Source organism: Lathyrus oleraceus, chromosome 5 (genome assembly GCF_024323335.1).
Source record: "Lathyrus oleraceus cultivar Zhongwan6 chromosome 5, CAAS_Psat_ZW6_1.0, whole genome shotgun sequence".
NCBI lineage: Eukaryota > Viridiplantae > Streptophyta > Magnoliopsida > Fabales > Fabaceae > Lathyrus > Lathyrus oleraceus.
Genome location: NC_066583.1, coordinates 575,137,093 through 575,156,956, shown reverse-complemented (window position 1 = coordinate 575,156,956; position 19,864 = coordinate 575,137,093). Strand labels below are relative to the sequence as shown.

The following is a 19,864-nucleotide window of genomic DNA, read 5'->3' as shown; positions in this document are numbered from 1 at the left end:
ACTTCTATTAAAATTATTTAAAATTCAATTTACTCCCGATTCAATACCAACCCCATTTTCATACCCTTGTAAGTCGGTCGCTTTTATACATCGCCATCAACCTCACATAGTGTACTCTTGGGCTTTCTTACAATGAGACCTATTCAATTTTAATTAATCGAGTAGATGATTGATTCATTGTAGTCCAATTTATCCACAAATACGAATTTAAAACCTCGATCCAATGTTGAGTATTTCTATTCAAAATTAACTAAAACATCTAATTACGATTAAATACCATTTCATTTGGAAATGAAAAGGGGGATGGTTTTGAGTCTTCAACTCCTCTCCTCAATTGTTTGAATACGAGTTCCCTTACTCGATTAGTCAAGCAATTGTCATTTCACTAAAAATTTCTAAACCCAATTAAATCAAAACAATTTCATAATAAATTGAACGAAAAGGGAGATGGTCTTGAGCCTTTGATTCGTCTCCTCAAATACTTGGATATGAGTTGTCTTACTTAGTCATTCAAGCATTTGTCATTTATTCTAAAATACATCAACCATACATAAACTTATTTTCACAATCACTAGGATGAAAAATAAAGTGGTATAGAGTCTTTTATTCCCTTTCCCGGTTATTAGGATACGAGTTTCCTTACTCGACCATCCGAACATTCGTCGTTCAGTCAAAACACATTAACTATTATCAAATATTTTCATAATCAATCAAGGATGAAAAAGAAAGTGGTCTAGAGCCTTCTATTCCCTTTCCAGACTATTAGGATACGAGTTGTCTTACTCGACTATCCAAGTATTTGTCATCCATTTAAAACACCTTAACTATTATCAAACTCCTTTTACAATTAAGGATGAAAAGGGAGATGGTCTAGAGCCTTCGATTCCTCTCCTCGTCTATTAGGATACGAGTTGTCTTACTCGACTATCTGAGTAATCGTCATCCAACAAAATATCTCAACACATCAAATTTATCCGTCCTCGCCTCCGTGTGACCGAAACCAACCAAACAAAACGTCAAACACATCAATACAACTTGTCACCCCCGTGTGACCAAAACTCTTTTCAAAAAAACACTGTTAATCATTTCTAATGCGCACAACAAACTAGTGCTAGCGCCTCCACAAAGAGTAGACAAGTCAACGTTTAGCCTTTAGAACACGATCTACACAGTCGTTCATTAAAAAACACCAACAAATCGTAGTTCCCTGAACTATGAATGCTTTGATTTCCTTATTGCACCATAAGGATACGTAGGCACGAGATTGCAAGATTTTGGCGAGCACACTAATAAAAAACCTCTCTTTCCCCCATTCTGAGGTTTCCATCCATCTCTATTAGCAATCTTTATCACTCGAAGAAAACAAACAACATTTAATTAACATTCAAATTGCAAATTAAACTAAAAGGTTCTCGTTGAGTACATCGGACGTGAGGGGTGCTAATACCTTCCCCTTGCGTAATCGACTCCTGAACCCGAATATGGCTGTGACGACCATTATTCTATTTTCTAAAAGGTTTTATCGATATTTTCCTATTCCTTCATTGGGATGAATAAAGTTCGGTGGCGACTTTGTTCGAACACACTTTTTTCCGTGACCATCGCGAGGGATCGTATTTTTCGAGATGCGACATAAAGACCAACTTGTTCATCCCAAATCCCAGTGAAGGAGTCCTTTGTGACCAATCTTCACACTTTATTTGTTCCTGGAGGGAAAATTTCCCGATATTCTAGTATTTAACCCTCTCCTACCTTCATTGTCTGGATGCCATTGTTATCCGTACATTCAGGTTCGAAAAGATTAAATAGGGGCAACTGTCATACCCCAAAATTCGTCCTACCCTTCACAAAGTTCACTTAGGTCACTAACCCTAGTCATATGCATGTCTTCATATCATTCATTTCATCTGCATAGCCATTTGTCTGATACAAAAGGGAAGGTATCGTGGATTCTGAGCTTTGTGTTTACACTTGGTGGAAGCTAAGTCTCCTATACTGATGAAGGGGGCTCAATCGATCAAACCCTAATCGAAGGTGGCTCTCTAGGTTTAGGTGTATTCCTATCATCGGTAACTCAGCTTTGGCTAAGTGGTAAAGCAAATCCCTAATCTTGGGATCCTCACCTGATCATGGTTGCTACAAACTCTAACGTTTCACTGAACAACCTCCTAGTTAGGGGTCGTGCATGTTGGTTTCTTGGGTTTGACTCCATATATCACTTGTTTCAATGTGCATCATGTGCTTGTCTGTACTCGGTCATCCGGTCATTTGGTCATTGGTCATTTCGTTTGTTGGCCTTTGATTCGTTTGGGATCTTAGTTAATGTTTCATTCGTAGGTTGTGTATGGATTCTATCTAGTTATGTGCCTCGATTCACTCCATTTCAAGTAACCTGGTCATCTCTTAAGTCAATTCACTCAACTAGCCAATTCCATTCATGTTCATCCATAAAAATAGTCATTACATTCAAGAAAAATGCAAAAAGATGTATAACGCATTGTAAAACCCATTTTTGGAAGTTTTTGCTCTATGAGTCGACTCATTCACTCGACACAACACCCGTGGGTCCGAACAGGTCGACTCATTTTTGGGGAATCCGGCTTGCGTCGACTCATCCAGTCTTTGCATCGACTCACTCCTCATTTTTCTGTAAACCAATTCACCGCGGGTCCGAACAGGTCGACTCATTTCTGGGGAATTCGGTTTGCATCGACTCATCCAGTATTTGCGTCGACTCACTCCTCATTTTTCTGAAACCAATTCGCCACGGGTCCGAACAGGTCGACCTAGAGGTCGACTCATCCTGGAGTATGCTCTATTTGAGTCGACTCATCCCCTGTTTGAGTCGACTCAACCTGTTCCTTGTTTCTGAAACACTGCAGAATGCAAATTCTAGCCATGCCTACATAATCACAATGATTCATACTCTGCATTAACCCACAACTGTGAGTTACCTTGCACCTAGGCCAATAAATAATAGGTCATTAACCAACTTTAAAGCTTAATGTCATTCAAGTTAACCTGCAATAACCAGTCATAAAAACCATTTGAACACATTCCCCAAAACCAACCAACTAACTTCTAACTCAGTGAGTTAACCGACAAAACTCACTGAGTTCATCCCAACTAACTCCCAACCTCTTTTAACTAACTCCAAGCCTTAGGGATCCCAAGCCTAATCCCTATAAATTCTCATCTTCACCATCATTTGAGGCTCTCTCTCCACTATTCACTATTTTCACTATCTCACATTTTTTGCAAACATCACCTTCAACCTTTCTCACTTCATCTTCTCCATTTCTTCACCCTACACCAAAGCTCAAACCACCATTGGAGAAAGCTTCACATTGAAGCTTGTTATTAATTGAGGTAAAACTCTTGCACTCAACAATCATCCCTGCATTCCTCAAAACTCAAGTCCAGGGTTGACCGAACCAAAGCCCAAGTCCACTTCAGTTAGGTCAAATGAATGACCCAAGTCCAATCCAATTGGGTCAAGATTGACCCAAATCCATCACCTAACCGGATAAAGTCCATGACCCGGACAATTCCCCAACTCAATATCAGAAACCCTAAATCAGCGTTCAAAATGAAAACAGAATAGATCAAAGCATACCATTTAAATTTTAATCAAAAACTTCTATTATTAGAATTCAGATTCATTACAAGATCACAATTTATAAATAAAAATGGACCAGATACAATCAAATTGGAAACCCTAATTTCTAATTACAATCAATCAAATCCTAAGTTTCATAATACAATCACTCTAATTTATGAATCAAAACCTAATTTAACCTATAAAAACATAAGTCTAATTCAGAAGAAAGAAGAGAAGAGAAGATTGAAACCCTAAAAGCTGCTGCAATCTCTAAACCCTTCACTAAAGCTCCAGTTTTTTAATCCTTAAGGTTTTGAATCAAAACCTTAAGTGGATCCGAGCTAGACCTCCATCATTAATCAAAAGCACCTGCAAACAAAGAAACAAGGAGGTTAGAGAGGATTCAACCAAGAAAAAACAACGAATCATAACGAAGGGGATGGACATAACTTAATTCCGTCACGACAGGGAAGATACGGATTTCTTTGACCTAATAAATATGTGATTGATGTTTAGAAGTTGGCTTAGGGTTTCCAAATTTTGTTGTATAATTTATTGTTTGAAGGTTTGATTGGGGTTCAGAGTGGACTGATCTATGGATCACCCAGGGTTTAAGGTTGATCTGGGTATACTTAGGGTATTTCTGGGCTAAGTTTAGGGTTAGGGTTGCTAGGGTTCTAGATGAAACTTAGGGTTCACCGGTTCTGGGTTTAGAAGTTAGGGTTCATGTTGAAAACAGGTTAGGGTTTGAGGTTAGGTTTGAAGGTTTGAAGGGTTTCTGGCTTGAGAGTTTAAAGGTTTGAAGATCTTGGTTGACATTCAACCAGAGATCTGGGTTAGACAGGGTTTGGTACGGTGGTGACCTTTGGGTTGGTGTTCATCATTTGGATGAACACTGTTGTAAGGTTTGGGGGCTGTAGTTGAAGCTCAACCGAAAACTTGGGGGTTACAGTGGTTTTAAAGGTGGTGTCTGGGTTAGAAGGTGGCCAGAGGGGAAGATAGATAAAGAGGGTTTGAGAGAATAGAGAGAGAAAGTAAGAGAAGAAAGAGAAATAAGGATCGAAAATGATCCATTTTTGAAGGGATTGGGGTCTTATATCCCCTCCCTCAGCGCCTACGTCACCAACATGTGGCCCCCTGATGGCCACACGATTGGTAGACTCTGACTTTGTTCCATATGTGCACGTACATCATATGTGAAGTTTGACTTCACGTCATAACCATCCATTGTGTGTACTTTGACTAGTAATAAATATCGAAGGTCCTAATTTCACATCATGTGATCCCTCTGATCATGATCTCATGGCCGAGATAGAGTTAACCATTGACTCTCTCTCTATGGACTCCCTTCCACGCGTGGGCTCAGTAACCAATGTGCCTTTATCCCCTGACTTTTCACACACCCCAGTCCCTGGCCCTTTGCTATTTCAATATAAAATACACCCCTACATCTTTTTTTTCCTAATAAATAATATCAATAATTTAGTTTTAATTATGAGAAATTAATAAATAGTTAGACAAATTAATTAACCATCAAAATTTTATTAATTAAGGGTTTATTTTATTTTTAATCAATAAATAAAAAACACAAAAAAAAAAACATGTTTTATAATTAGGATAGTTTTATAATTAATTCTAGGACTAGAATTTTGACATTATTATGATTAATTAGGGTTTAATCAAGATAATACTAACTTTTCCTTCATTAATTAATTATGTTTAATATTTTCCAATAAAAAACTAATTATATATATATATATATATATATATATATATATATATATATATATATATATATATATATATATATATATATATATATATATATATATATATATATATATATATATATATATATGTATGACATGAAATGGTCAATGAAGAAGGTGAGCTGGTACACTATGCTTTTTACGCAGATGTCGAACCAGTCAATGCAATTGAGGCATTGAAATATTCGAAGTGGGTGAAAGCAATGAATGAAGAACTGGAGTCAATCGAAGTCAACAACATTTGGTCACTTGTCTAATTGCCCCAAGACAAGAAGGAAATAAAGACGAAGTGGGTATACAAGGTGAAGTTGAATCCCAAAGGAGAAGTGACTCGACACAAAGCGAGACTTGTGGCGAAAGGATTTCTTCATAAAGAAGGAATTGACTTTGACAAAGTTTTTGCACCTGTTGCTAGGATCAAAACAAGCAGGTTGGTTGTTGGTTTAGCAAACATGAACAAATGGAAGATATGTCAGATGGATGTGAAATGTGCATTCCTGAATGGCCCCTTAGAAGAAGAAGTATATGTAAGAAGAAGAAAGATTGAATTGCTTATACTATGTCTCTATGTCGATGACTTGTTGATAACAGGTAACTGCAAGAAGGAGATCGAAGACTTCAAAGGTGATCTCAATAAGGAATTCAAAATGTCAGATTTGGGTGACATTTCATATTTCCTTGGCATCGAATTCTATAAGAGTGCTAGAGGTTTGATGATGCATCAAAGAAGGTATACATGTGAAATACTCAATAGATTTGAGATGCAAGATTGCAAGCCAACTTCGACTCCAGCTGATCCAAGATTACAACTATCGAAAGATTCAGATGAAAATGATGTCGACCTAACCCAATATAGAAGACTTATTGGGTCACTTCGATATCTTTATCACACAAGGACTGACTTAGCATACAATATAGGTATGGTGAGTAGATTCATGCACAAGCCAAAGGTATCACATCTAGCAGCGGCGAAGGGGATACTATGGTATCTGAAAGGAGCTCTCGACTATGACATGTTGTTTCCTGTAAATGATGAAGGAAAATAATGCAAACAAGTGGGATACACCGACTCAAGTTGGTGTAGTTATGTTGAGGATTGAAAATTCAAAGGTGGCTATGTGTTTATGCTAGGTGGTGCACCAGTTGCTTGGAGTTCGAGAAAGGATTCAGTAGTGGCATTATCATCGTGCGAAGAAGAATACATAGATGCTTCCCTTTGTGCATGTCAAACAATGTGGATGGTGAACCTGGTCGAAGAGATAACAGCGAAGAGTCATGGAGTAATTACCATGAAGATCGACAACATGTCAACTATCAATCTGGCAAAGAATCCGATAGTACATGGTCGAAGCAAGCACATCAAAATGAGGTTCCATTATCTTCGAGAGCAGGTAGTAGATGAAAAGATAAATATGGGACACTGTAAAACTGAGAATCATATTGCAGACATCATGACGAAGGGAGTGCAGGTCGAAGTGCTCGGAAGATTAAGAGTTATGATGAATGTAGATAGCTTAGACACAATGAATTAAGTGGTGTGTTGAATTGTAATTCGTTGTGTTGAATCGGGTTGCTCGATAGAACAAGGATATGTTGAGTTGTATTAGTGTGTCAAAGTGTCGAAGCATGTTGCTTCATATAGGATTTCGACTTATACCTGTTTTTAGTAGTGTTAACTATTTTTGACTTTTATAGTTTTGGGCTTTGGCTTAGGGAGTAAGTTAACCTAAATCTATAAATAGAGGGAGTAACCCTCAGTCTTGTAATAGAGAAGTCATAACATTGTACTCACAAAATTCTACAGTTGCAAAGTGAATAAAGAAGTTTTCCACATGATTTGGGGGATAGAAAACTCTACATTAAAATATTCTTTTTCTCCAATATTATTTTCTTTCTTTCTCAATTGTTCTTTTCTTTTTATTATCATTATGTGGGTGATAATAATCTTGTTCACCAAGATTGATAGAAATTCTCCATAGGTTGTTGTTGATTTCCAACAAAATAAAGATTGATAATTATTCTATTACATTTATGCAATTGTTGAGACGCGGATTCGAATCAACGACATGTTATTTGTTCACCTTTAAGAAGTACAATTGCAGGGACGCGGATTCGAACCAACGACGTCTCATTTATACAAAGATATTTAAACTAATATAGAAAATAATAATAAGACTTATGCTAAACATAATACCTCCATATAATCAAAGACTCGTAATATTACTCCAACCATTACCTGATTGTAACTCACTTGACAATCCAATTTTCTCTTTTTCAAGTGCCTTTTTTTTCTTTTTAACTTTTTCTTTTTCAAATCTAGCAGTTTTGTTTTTGTCTCAAATGCTCTCACACAAATGTAACCTATATAAAATATAAGTAAGACATAATATATTATGTTCTTACCATCAAGTAGGAATTCATAAAAAAACCAACTAATATATTATTTTCTTACAATCGTTGAAGAATTCTCTAACTTTTTCAGCCGACATACCTGAATTGATATTTGATGGAATAGTCATTATTATTTGTGCCAAAGTAAAATAATACTAAAACACAATATCTCATTTGAATCATTTACCTCTTGTAATGGCTGATGTCCCGGTACCGAAATAACCATAATAACCATCTAGGAACATTTATCGGTGTTATCATTGACGCGAAGTCAGCAAAAACCTAGACAAAAACAATAAGTAAAATAAATATATATGATTAAATAAAATATTAGAAAATCCATGGATCCTCCGAAGCCCAAATTCTAATGATGTCTGATCTATTTTCGGTCATGTATCAAATCAAATATTATATATTTAAATTATAAAAAGTAAATTAAAGTAAGTTGTAAATAAATAAATAGTAAAAGATTTTATAATTTTTTAACCGTATTTTTTCGCATCTTCTCTTTAAAATCTATTCGATATAAAATATGTTAGCTTTGACATGCATAGTAGTTTCTCAAATTCAATCAAAAGAAGTGGATCATGTTAGACCGTCAACAATCAATGTCAAATTTTGTTAAATTTCTATGGCATGAATCAAATACACATTAATTTGAATGCTATGTCATATTTTTTAAAAGAAATGTGATGTATAACTCAAGTACAATGTATAATGAGTAAAATTTTAGTTAATGAAGAATATGAGATTTTGTCAAACTCTAACAAGGTAAACATTAAAGAAGATGATTGAAACTATAACTTCTATCATCGATTTCAAAAATACGAGTTAAAGAAGTTTTGAAAAAGACTACTAATAGTAACGAGGATGAATGAGACAACATACATATTGAAGTATAGAAAAATCTTGGAAAAACAAGAATTTGGCGACTCGTCAAATTTTTAATGAAATTAATGAGGCCAAAGAAAATGTTTGAAAATAAACACTTTTATTCCAATATATGAGAACAAGAGGATATACAAAATTTTGCAAATTATATGGAGATTAAACTTATAAGTCATATCATGAAATTATGATTTTTTTTATTGAAATGGTATTAAAAAAGAGACTCAAATTAACCGAAGAGGCTATATATTTACTAAAATCTATGATAGAAAGATATTAGATGATAAGACTTGCAATTAATTTTTATTGATTTGGATAACGTTTATAATAGTATAATAGAGTTATGCAGAAATTTTATGAAAGATTCTAAAAAATAAAAATATTAGGATTTCCTAGATTCAAGTTATAGAAGTTATGTATGAAAGGATGTTGACAAGTGTGAGGACATAAGTGGAAAGACACACAATTTCCTATAAGAATAAAATTGTGTCATAAATCCTTACTTTTTTATTTTAGTTTTAGACATACTTATAAAATACAATAATTTAGTTTTTTAAAATATTTTATGAATTAAAATATAATAAATATAATTACAATATATTAATTTGAATTTATTACAACAAAAAAAAAGTAAAATAAATATATATGATTAAATAATTAGTTGAATTATTGCTTTGTAAGTATCGTAAAATGAAAACAATTGTATTACATTACCTATTTTTTGTTATATTTCAATTGTATTTTCAAGTCGTTTCTCTTTAAACAAATCACTTGAATTGTACCGTTAATACACCTAACAATTATTTGTCCCTTATCAATTTTGTAAATATAATATTTTTATATCTTTTATATAAAAATAAGAATAGTTATGATATATTAATTTAATTTAATGATATAAATAATTAATCACCACAAAATTCAATAATCAACCCTTTCTTTTTTGGCATATTTTAAATTGTAATATCTAACTTTTTTTTCTTTTGACATTTCACAATTACACATTTTATTTTATTTTATCGTATACTCTATTTTTATTTTTTTATATTTTTTGTTAAAAAATTATATATATATATATATATATATATATATATATATATATATATATATATATATATATATATATATATATATATATATATATATATATATATATATATATATAATTCAGTTTTGTTTATTTTTTGTTTTCACGTTATTTTTTATAAATAAATAATTTAAAAATATCATTGAATTATTTTTGAAACTAACTTAAAAATATTAATATTCTGTTGCTAAATAAAAAATGATGATGATTGAGGAAATTAGCTTCCGATACACTTCGTTGATGTGGAACGGTGGAACAGAGGTTATGATCATGATGCTTCTTGAATCAGAAGTATCGATTTTGATGTGACATTGTTGGCGGTGTTGTCGTCTCTGATACGGTGGATTTAGGGGAGTGTCTGCATGGTTAGCACTCTAACGCCAAAGTTGAAGGTAGAGAAAGTGGATATTAGAAATTGAGTACCTGTGAACTGCTTACAAATGTATTCATACCTTGAGATTGGTTAAGTAGGTTAGACAATGGACCTCGAACTATTGGGTATTCGACTAGCGATGAGTGATGGATCTGACCATTGGTCGACGCGGACCAGAGGGTCCTAGATCTTGGCCGATGTAGACGGTGAATCCCGGGTGTTTGGCCGACACTGTTGAGAATGTATCAAGTGTGGGTAGTTGGATAGTAGTCCCACATTGGTTGGAAATGTAGATACTTGAGCATTTATAAGTGAGAGAATCCACCCACCTATCACCTTAAGGTTTTGGGTGAATATATGGTGTGTCTCTCACAAAGGTTTTGCTCTAAAAAGAAGAAGTCACACAATGTTCAATGCTCCATAGTGAAAGACTCCCCCAACAGACACGAAACAAGTATTATATAGTAATTTGATTAGATACATGTGTAAAAAAAATTAACTGTAACACATGCATATAATGTATGTCTATAATACATATTATACATTGTGTAATACTGGTACTGAAATACATAAGCGCCTAGAGGCAACAATGTACATATTGCATGTCCAAAAGAAAACACTAAATGGCACTAAATATACACAAAAGTGCCCGAAATAAAACTAGGAACTAGATCATTGTAGAATGATCTCAAAATATCTACACATCGGAAAAGCCATCCAAAACATCAAATAAGCAAGGACATTACGTTATCTTGTCCACCCTTCGCCTGATCGGAACTACCTGAAAAATAATCAACAACATGGGGTGAGATAATAATCTTAGTGGGTTACCTATCTTATGGGTCCACTCGGCTCTACAGGGTTTTCTAATCATTATCCAACTTAAGTCAACAAGGGAAGGAAGACTTAATTGATGGGGAAAAGTCTCGCAATATATGAAAACATGCTCCTGAGTTCTCACAACTCAAAGAAAATCACTATTAAGATTCATGAAACATCAATCCCTGAGCGGACCTACGTCTAGGGAAAGCCCAGTTCATGCATGCTCGTATGATTCGACTTTCACGGTGGATATCGGGTCCTCTATGAGTCTCAAGCTCAATCCAAGTGACCGTCAACCGTATGGGCCTCTAACTCACTTAGGGTATCTTTCACCGTACGGGCCTCTAACCCACTTTGGTGTCCACCTATCCCCCATGTCCGCCATGGTTGGGGCTCAAACCCAATTGAGGCACGAATCATTGGAGTCACATCCCATTGCTTACTCATCTAAGCATTTCAAATAGGGATGTACATCATCAAGGGTAAAACATTATGAATACGTGACTAATTCCATAAAACATAACTAGATTCATCAATCACTAGTGACTTCATCTACCAATATACAAATAATAATAACGCATGTTCCATACAAAGCGTCTCACTCTCAACTATAGCAACCACTCATTTACGACCTTCACATAGGCATCGTACGAATAAATGTCGCTTTCTAATGTTATCTAAGTTATAAGTCTAACTTATGGCCTAAAAATGATCACTAGGTTAACTCACTAGATTCAACATGCAATTTTCACATTTAACATGATTCAATACAAGTATAACATAACAAGTGATTAATAGTTGATGAAATGCATTTAGAAACATTAAAGAAATGAAATTTGGAGTTTAAGACATGAGCCAATCAATTTGTTAGGGAAGCATAATCGGTTGGTCTATCTCACATTTCTATTTTTCAAAGAATGCAAAGGATCAATCGATTGATGTTGAGTGTCAATCAATTGACAACTGGACGAATTTCCAATTTTCAAATTCAGTAAGTTCATGCAATCGATTGGTTCCTACAAAATTCCATTTTCTTCAAAACAGAAAGAGAATATAATCGATTGATGTTGAGTTTCAATCTATTGGTTTTTCATAAATTTCCAATCCATCCATATTTGTGAGTGTATCCAATCGATTGGCTTGGAGAAAAAGCCCAGGACCAATCGATTGGTCCCTTTTATGTTCTCAAAAATTCCTTCTGTAACATTTGGATTTCCACCTACATAATCATGTTTCCTTTCTAATAGCTAAACCCACTAATTCTTCAAACAAAATCCATCATACAACATACCTATATATATATATATATATATATATATATATATATATATATATATATATATATATATATATATATATATATATATATATATATATATATATATATATATATATATCATGGGTTTCAAGTTTATAACAACAATCATAATCAATCATTTAGTCACAATAATCATGAATAGTGTATCAAAACACTTGTTCATGGATCACAATGAAGAGGAAACATTCATCATATAGCATGGATTCTTATAATTAACCTATGATTCTATAACCTTAATCTCTATAAATTTTAGGGTTTCTAACTAGAACCCACCTTAGGAATGTAAGAGGAGAAGTTGTTGAGAATGAGATGATGATATGAAGATGATGGTGATTCCAAGCTCTTGATTTCTCCAAGCTTTTCTTCTTCTTCTTCTTCTCTTCACAAGTTCTTTATTTCCTTTCCATGTTCTCCTTAGATTTTCCAAGTTTTCTTTTCCCTCTGATAGCTAGATATTACAAGGCAAGTGGAGTTATAACATGTGGTGGTGAATGCGCCATAGAGTTAGAAACAAGTGGCCATGAGTGGTCTTGAAAGGTAAATGGATAGGATTTATGGATATAAACAAATCTGATAGTAGAAACAAATATCCCAAGTATCACTAACCACAATATTTGTTCTACTAGAGCAATTAACCCATTATTAGTGTTATCAAACAATCCCAATTAATAAAAGGTCAGTCCTAAATAATATTAATAAGTCAATTTGAATTCACTATTCACTCTATTTATCCCAATTGATAACTTTTAGAGCACATAGGAACTCAGTTGATCTCAACTAATATGAATTTGAGTATTTAAGAAATACGGGGTGTTACATCCTCCCCCTCTTAAATAAAAATTCATCCTCGAATTTAAATATTACATGAAAGAGATGAGGGTAAACTTCTCGCATTTCAGACTCCAGCTCCCAAGTTGCATCACCCGGATGTGATTCATCCCAATGAATCCTAACAAGAGGAATCTTCTTATTTTTTAATATCTTATTTTCCCGTCCTACAGTACGACTTGGTTGTGGTTCGAAAGTTAGGTCTGCTTCTACTTCTACTGAATCAGGAAGAATAGGCTGAAGAGAATCGGGAATGAATTATCAAAGTTGAGATACGTGAAAAACATCATGCATTTGATAAAGAAGGTGGCGAGGCTAATCTGTAAGCTACTTCACTCATCCTCTCTATAATCTGAAACGGTCCTATGTATCTAAGACTTAACTTGCGTGACTTAAACGGTCCTTTCAGTCTTAACCTTGGAGTCACCTTCAAACACATGATCACCTTCCTCAAATTCTAATGGTCTCCTTCTATTATCTGCATAACTCTTTTGGAGATCTTGTGTTTTCTTCATCTTATCACGAGCCATTCTTATCCTGTATGTAATCTCTTGAATAATCTTCGGTCCTAAAATTATTTCTTCACCAACTTCTGTCCAACACAAAGGTGCTCTACATTTACGTCTATACAAGGCTTCATAATGAGCAATTCTGATACTTGCATGGTAACTATCATTGTATGCAAATTCAATCAGTGGTAAGAGCTCCTTCCAATTTCCTCCACTCTCAAGTACACAAGATCTTAACATATCCTCCAGTGTTTATATCGTCCTCTCAATCTGACCATCCGTCAGAGGATGATTAGACGTACTCAAACACAACCTCGATCCCATAGCTTGTTGAAATTCTCTCCAAGATCTTGAAGTAAACTTTTGATCTCTGCCAGACATAATACTAGTTGGGACACCATGCAGTCTTACAATTTCTGAAATGGATAGCCGTGCAAGATGACTTGCCTTATAAGTAGTTTTCACAGCCAAGAAGTGCGCGAACTTAGTTAACTAATCCACAAACACCCATATTGAATCATAACCACCTTGTATCCAAGGTAACCCTACTGCAAAGTCCATTAAAATATTATCCCATTTCCATATTGGAATCTCTAAAGGTCGCAATAAACCACTCGACTTTTGATGTTCAATCTTTACTTGTTGGCACACTATACATTCAGATGCATATTTTGCAATATCCTTTTTCATTCCAGGCCACCAGTAGTCCTTCTTTAAGTCTTGATACATCTTTGATGAACCTGGATGTATAGTAAACACGCCTTTGTGAGCTTCTCCTAAAACTTTTCTTTTCAGTTCGACATCATTCGAGACACAAATCCTTCGATTAAAAAGAACAACTTCATTTGGTGATTGAGTGAAACCTGGTTGAGTCAATGTTCGAGTTTCCCATTATCACACCATTTTGAGTCCAAGAAAACTAAAGGTTAAAATCTCGAAACTTACCCAATAATGCATACTCTAACATCATCAACTCATCTTTATGTATATCTTCCCTGCTCAACACATCTGCAACTTTATTCGTGTTACCTGGATGATACTCAAGCTCATGAATTAAAATCTTTCAAATTCTCCATCCATCTTTTTTGTCTCATGATCAACTACTTCTAGTAAAATAAGTATTTCAAACTCTTATGATCACTAAACATCTAAAAACATACTCCATACAAGTAGTGACGCCACACCTTCAATGTAAGACAACAACAACTAACTCCAGATCACGAGTTGGATAATTCTCTTCATGAGTCTTCAACTGACGAGAGGCATATGCTACAACTTGACCACCCTGCATTAACACTCCTCATATTCCTTTCTTAAAGGCATCACACAATACTTCATAAGACTTACTAGGATCAAGGATGATTAAAACAGAAGCAATTGTCAATCTTCCATTCAAACTCATGAAACTCTGTTCACACTTCGAATCCCAACTAAAATAAATCTCCTTTCGGGTAAGTCTAGTCATTGGTAAAGCTAGCTGAGAAAATCCTTTAATAAATCTTCGATAGTAACTTGCCAAACCTAAGAAACTTCTGACTTCGGAGGCATTCTTTGATCTTTCCCAATTAATAATTGCCTCAACTTTAGATGAATCCACTGATACTCCTCCTTGTGATATGACATGGCCAAGAAACCTCTCTTTGTTCATCCAAAATTCACACTTACTTAACTTGAAAAAAGTTGCTTCTCTTGCAGTACTGACATAACAATCCTTAGATGTTCTTCGTGTTCTTGTGGAGTACGAGAATAAATAAGAATGTCATCAATAAAGATCACCATGAACTGGTCCAAGTAAGGTTGAAATATATGAATCATATAGTCCATGAAAACAACAGGGGCATTCGTCACGCCAAAAGGCATTACAAGAAACTCATAATGGCCATATCGGGTTCTGAATGCGATCTTTGGTACATCCGAATTCTTAACTCTGATTTAATGATAGCCCGATCATAAATCAATCTTTGAGAACACACACAGGCTCCTTCTAACTGATCTAGCAAATCGGCTATCCTTGGCAGGGGGTACTTGTTCTTAATGGTGACTTTATTCATCTGGCGATAATCAATAAACAACCGGATACTACCATCCTTCTTTTTCACTAGTAACACTGGAGCTCCCCATGGTGATACACTAGGTCAGATGGAATGCTTGGTTAACAACTCTTCTAATATCCTTCAACCCTCACTATCGACTCGAGTGGTTCCATATGATACGGAGAATGGAGATTGGAGTCGTCCCAGGTATCAGATCAATAGAGAATCCCACTTCCCTCACAAGAGGAAGAGAAGTGACATCCTCAGGGAAAACTTCTAGAAATTCACAAACGATGGGAATTTGTGTAACCTTCAGATTGTCGCTAGGTTCCTTAGTAAGAACCAAGAGAACTGACTTTTCCTTCTCAAATAAGAAATTAACCATGCCAACCGTACCTTCCAAGATAGTAGTTAATACATCCCTTGGAGTAGCTTCACTAGATGAAGTGATAATTAACTTCTCTTCACATCCAATAAACACCAAATTGGCAGAAAGCCAATCCATCTCCAAGACCACATCAATCTTCTTAAGTGGTAAACAAAATAAGATAAATCTGGAGAATTCTACCATTCGCTGAAAGTGAACAATTTTCACAAATCAACGATGCCTCAACCATAACATCCATGGCGGTAGTAACCACCATAGGAGGAGACAAAGGAATTTGTTTGCAAGCCAAGACATTTCATACATTGAATTGATACAAAAGAGTGTGTTGCCCCACAATCAAACAATACAAAACAGGGATGATCATTGATGAGACACATACTAGCAATCAAAACATTGTTACTCTTAGCCTTCCTTGCATCCAAAGTATAAACCTGACCGATACTCTTTCCCTGCATCTGAACCTTATTTTATGGACACTCTCTAACCATGTGACCTTCTCCTTGACACTTAAAACACCTAATCACATCACCAATACACCTTCTGAAATGGAACTTCTTACATAATTGACATTGCGGAGGATGGTTAGGTTTTGCTGGTTGCACTTGTTTTCCTTTGAAAGGCTAAGGTCTATGCCTAAACTGATGACTTCGTCTTCCCTGGTTCTCCTGGCCAACTCAATACTGATCCCTCTCCTCTTGAACCTTCTTCAAACTATTCTCAGTCACACAACATTGTATTTGCAATCCTACACAGGTAGTGAACCCTCTTTCTATGTTGGGTGTCCACCCATAAGCTTTCACGGGATTTAATCCACCATGAAACTCAAGAGGATTCATGCGGAAGAAACACCATAAATCACCACCTACAGCTTCTTGTGGAGCTACTTGAGGGTGTAGACCACCATACAACTGTTGCATCATCTGCTGCATGAATTGGTTCGGTTACTGCTGCATCTGTTACATAAACTGAGGCCATTGAAAACCTTCATTACCACTTGGTGGTTCTAAATCTGAATTCTGAGTTTTGGATCTACCACGACCTCTGTGTCTGCCATCCATGATCAGTAATGTAATAAAAAGAGGATTAAGTTGATTAGGCTCAATACTATGAATATAACATCAAGAACAATGATGACAACACACATATGAGGCATAAAGAAATACTTATAATATTTCATGGCTAGGTTGAGGTTACGACCTTCTCTGATATCAACTGTAACACCCACATATAATATATGTCTAGAATACATATTATACATTGTGTAATACTGATACTAAAATACATAAGCACCTAGAGGCAACAGTGTACATATTACATGCCCAAAAGAAAACACTAAATGACACTAAGTATACACAAAGGTGCCCGAAATAAAACTAGGAACTAGATCATTATCTACACAACGAAAAAGCCATCCAAAACATCAGATAAGCAAGGACATCACGCTATCTTGTCCTTACCCTTCGCCTGATCGGAACTACCTGGAAAATAATCAACAACATGGGGTGAGATAATAATCCTAGAGGGTTCCATATCTTATGGGTCCACTCGGCTCTACAGGGTTTTCTAATCATTATCCAACTTAAGTCAACAAGGGAAGGAAGACTTAAGTGATGGGGAAAAGTCTCGCAATGTATGGCAACATGCTTTTGAGTTCACACAACTCAAAGAAAACCAATATTCAAATTCACGAAACATCAATCCCTGAGAGGACCTACGTCTAGGGCAAGCCTAATTCATGCATTCCCGTATGATTCGACTTTTGCGGTGGATATCGGGTCCTCTATGAGTCTCAAGCTCAATCCAAGCGACTGTCACCCGTATGGGCCTTTAACCCACTTAGGGTATCATTCACCGTATGGGCCTCTGACCCACTGGAGTCACATCCCATTGCTTACTCATCTAAGCATTTCAAATAGGGATGTACACTATCAAGGGTAAAACATTCTGAATACGTGATTAATTTCATAAAACATAACTAGATTCATCAATCACTGGTGACTTCATCTACCAATATACAAACAATAACAACGCATGTTCCATACAAAGCGTCTCACTCTCAACTATAGCAACCATTCATTTACGACCTTCACATAGACATCGTACGAATAAATGTTGCTTTCTAATGTTATCTAAGTTATAAGTCTAAATTATGGGCTAAAAATGATCACTAGGTTAACTCACTAGATTCAACATGCAATTCTCACATTTAACATTGATTCAATACAAGTATAACATAACAAGTGATTAATAGTTGATGAAATGCATTTAGAAACATTAAAGAAATGAAATTTTGAGTTTTAGGCATGAGCCAATCGATTGGTTAGGGAAGCCCAATCGATTGGTCTATCTCACATTTCTATTTTTCAAAGAATGCAAAGGATCAATCGATTGATACTGAGTGTCAATCGATTGACAACTGAACGAATTTCCAAATTTCAAAGTCAGTAAGTTCATGCAATCGATTGGAGTCCAATGTCAATCGATTGGTTCCTGCAAAATTCAATTTTCTTCAAAATAGAAAGACAATACAATCGATTGATGTTGAGTGTCAATCGATTGGTTTTTCATAAATTTCCAATTCTTCCACATCTGTGAGTGTATCCAATCGTTTGGCTTGGAGAAAAAGCCCATGACTAATCGATTGGTCCCAGTTATGTTCTAAAAAATTCCTTCTGTAACATTTGGATTTCCACCTGCATAATCTTGTTTCCTTTCTAATAGCTAAACCCACTAATTCTTCAAACAAAATCTATCATACTAACATACCTATATATATATATATATATATATATATATATATATATATATATATATATATATATATATATATATATATATATATATATATATATATATATATCATGGATTTCAAGTTTATAACAACAACCATAATCAATCATTTAGTCACAATAATCATGAAGAGTATATCAAAACACTTGTTCATGGAATCATCACAATCAAGAGGAAACATTCATCATATAACATGGATTCTTATAATTAACCTATGATTCTACAACCTTAATCTCTATAAATCATAGAGTTCCTAACTACGACCCACCATAGGAATGAAAGAGAAGAAGTTGTTGAGGATGAGATGATGATATGAAGATGATGATGGTGATTCCAAGCTCTTGATTTCTCCAAGCTTTTCTTCTTCTTCTTCTTCTTCTCACAAGTTCTCTATTTCCTTTCCATGTTCTCCTTAGATTTTCCAAGTCTTTTTTTCCCTCTGATAACTTCTACTGATAGCTAGATATTACAAGGCAAGTGGAGTTATAACATGTGGTGATGAATGAACCATAGAGTTAGAAACAAGTGGCCATGAGTGGTCTTGGAAGGTAAATGGATAGGATTTGTGGATAGAAACAAATCTGATAGTAGAAACAAATATCTCAAGTATCACTAACCATAATATTTGTTCTACTAGAGCAATTGACTCATTATTAGTGTTATCAAAATGTCCCAATTAATAAAAGGTCAATCTCAAATAATATTAATTAAGTCAATCTGAATTCACTATTCACTCTATTTATCCCAATTGATAACTTTTAGAGCACATAGGAATTCAGTTATCTCAACTAATATGAATTTGAGTATTTAAGAAAATACGGGGTATTCAATTAACACTTTTAATTCATGCATATCAATCTCTTATAATATACTTATTATAATTTACGTTTAATATCTTTTTTAGTCTCGTATCTCAATCTCAAAGTTCATTTTGGTCTTTTAAATTAAAAAATATTCATATTAGTCCCTTTACTTTTCAAATCGCATTATGTTAGTCCTTTTCGCCTAATTAATAATAAATTTAACAGTTAATTTTTGAGTTTTTCCGTATCAATTAAACAAAAAGAATA

General features: G+C 34.8%; 1 long non-coding RNA gene across 1 annotated transcript; it reads right to left on the bottom strand.

Moving 5' to 3' along the window:
* Positions 1–17,214: 17,214 nt before the first annotated feature.
* LOC127086590 (uncharacterized) lies at positions 17,215–19,355 on the bottom strand. Its single transcript, XR_007789513.1, has 2 exons — positions 19,063–19,355; positions 17,215–17,482 (listed from the first exon to the last, which is right to left on the bottom strand). It is a non-coding gene; the product is annotated as an uncharacterized LOC127086590 (long non-coding RNA).
* Positions 19,356–19,864: the final 509 nt, after the last annotated feature.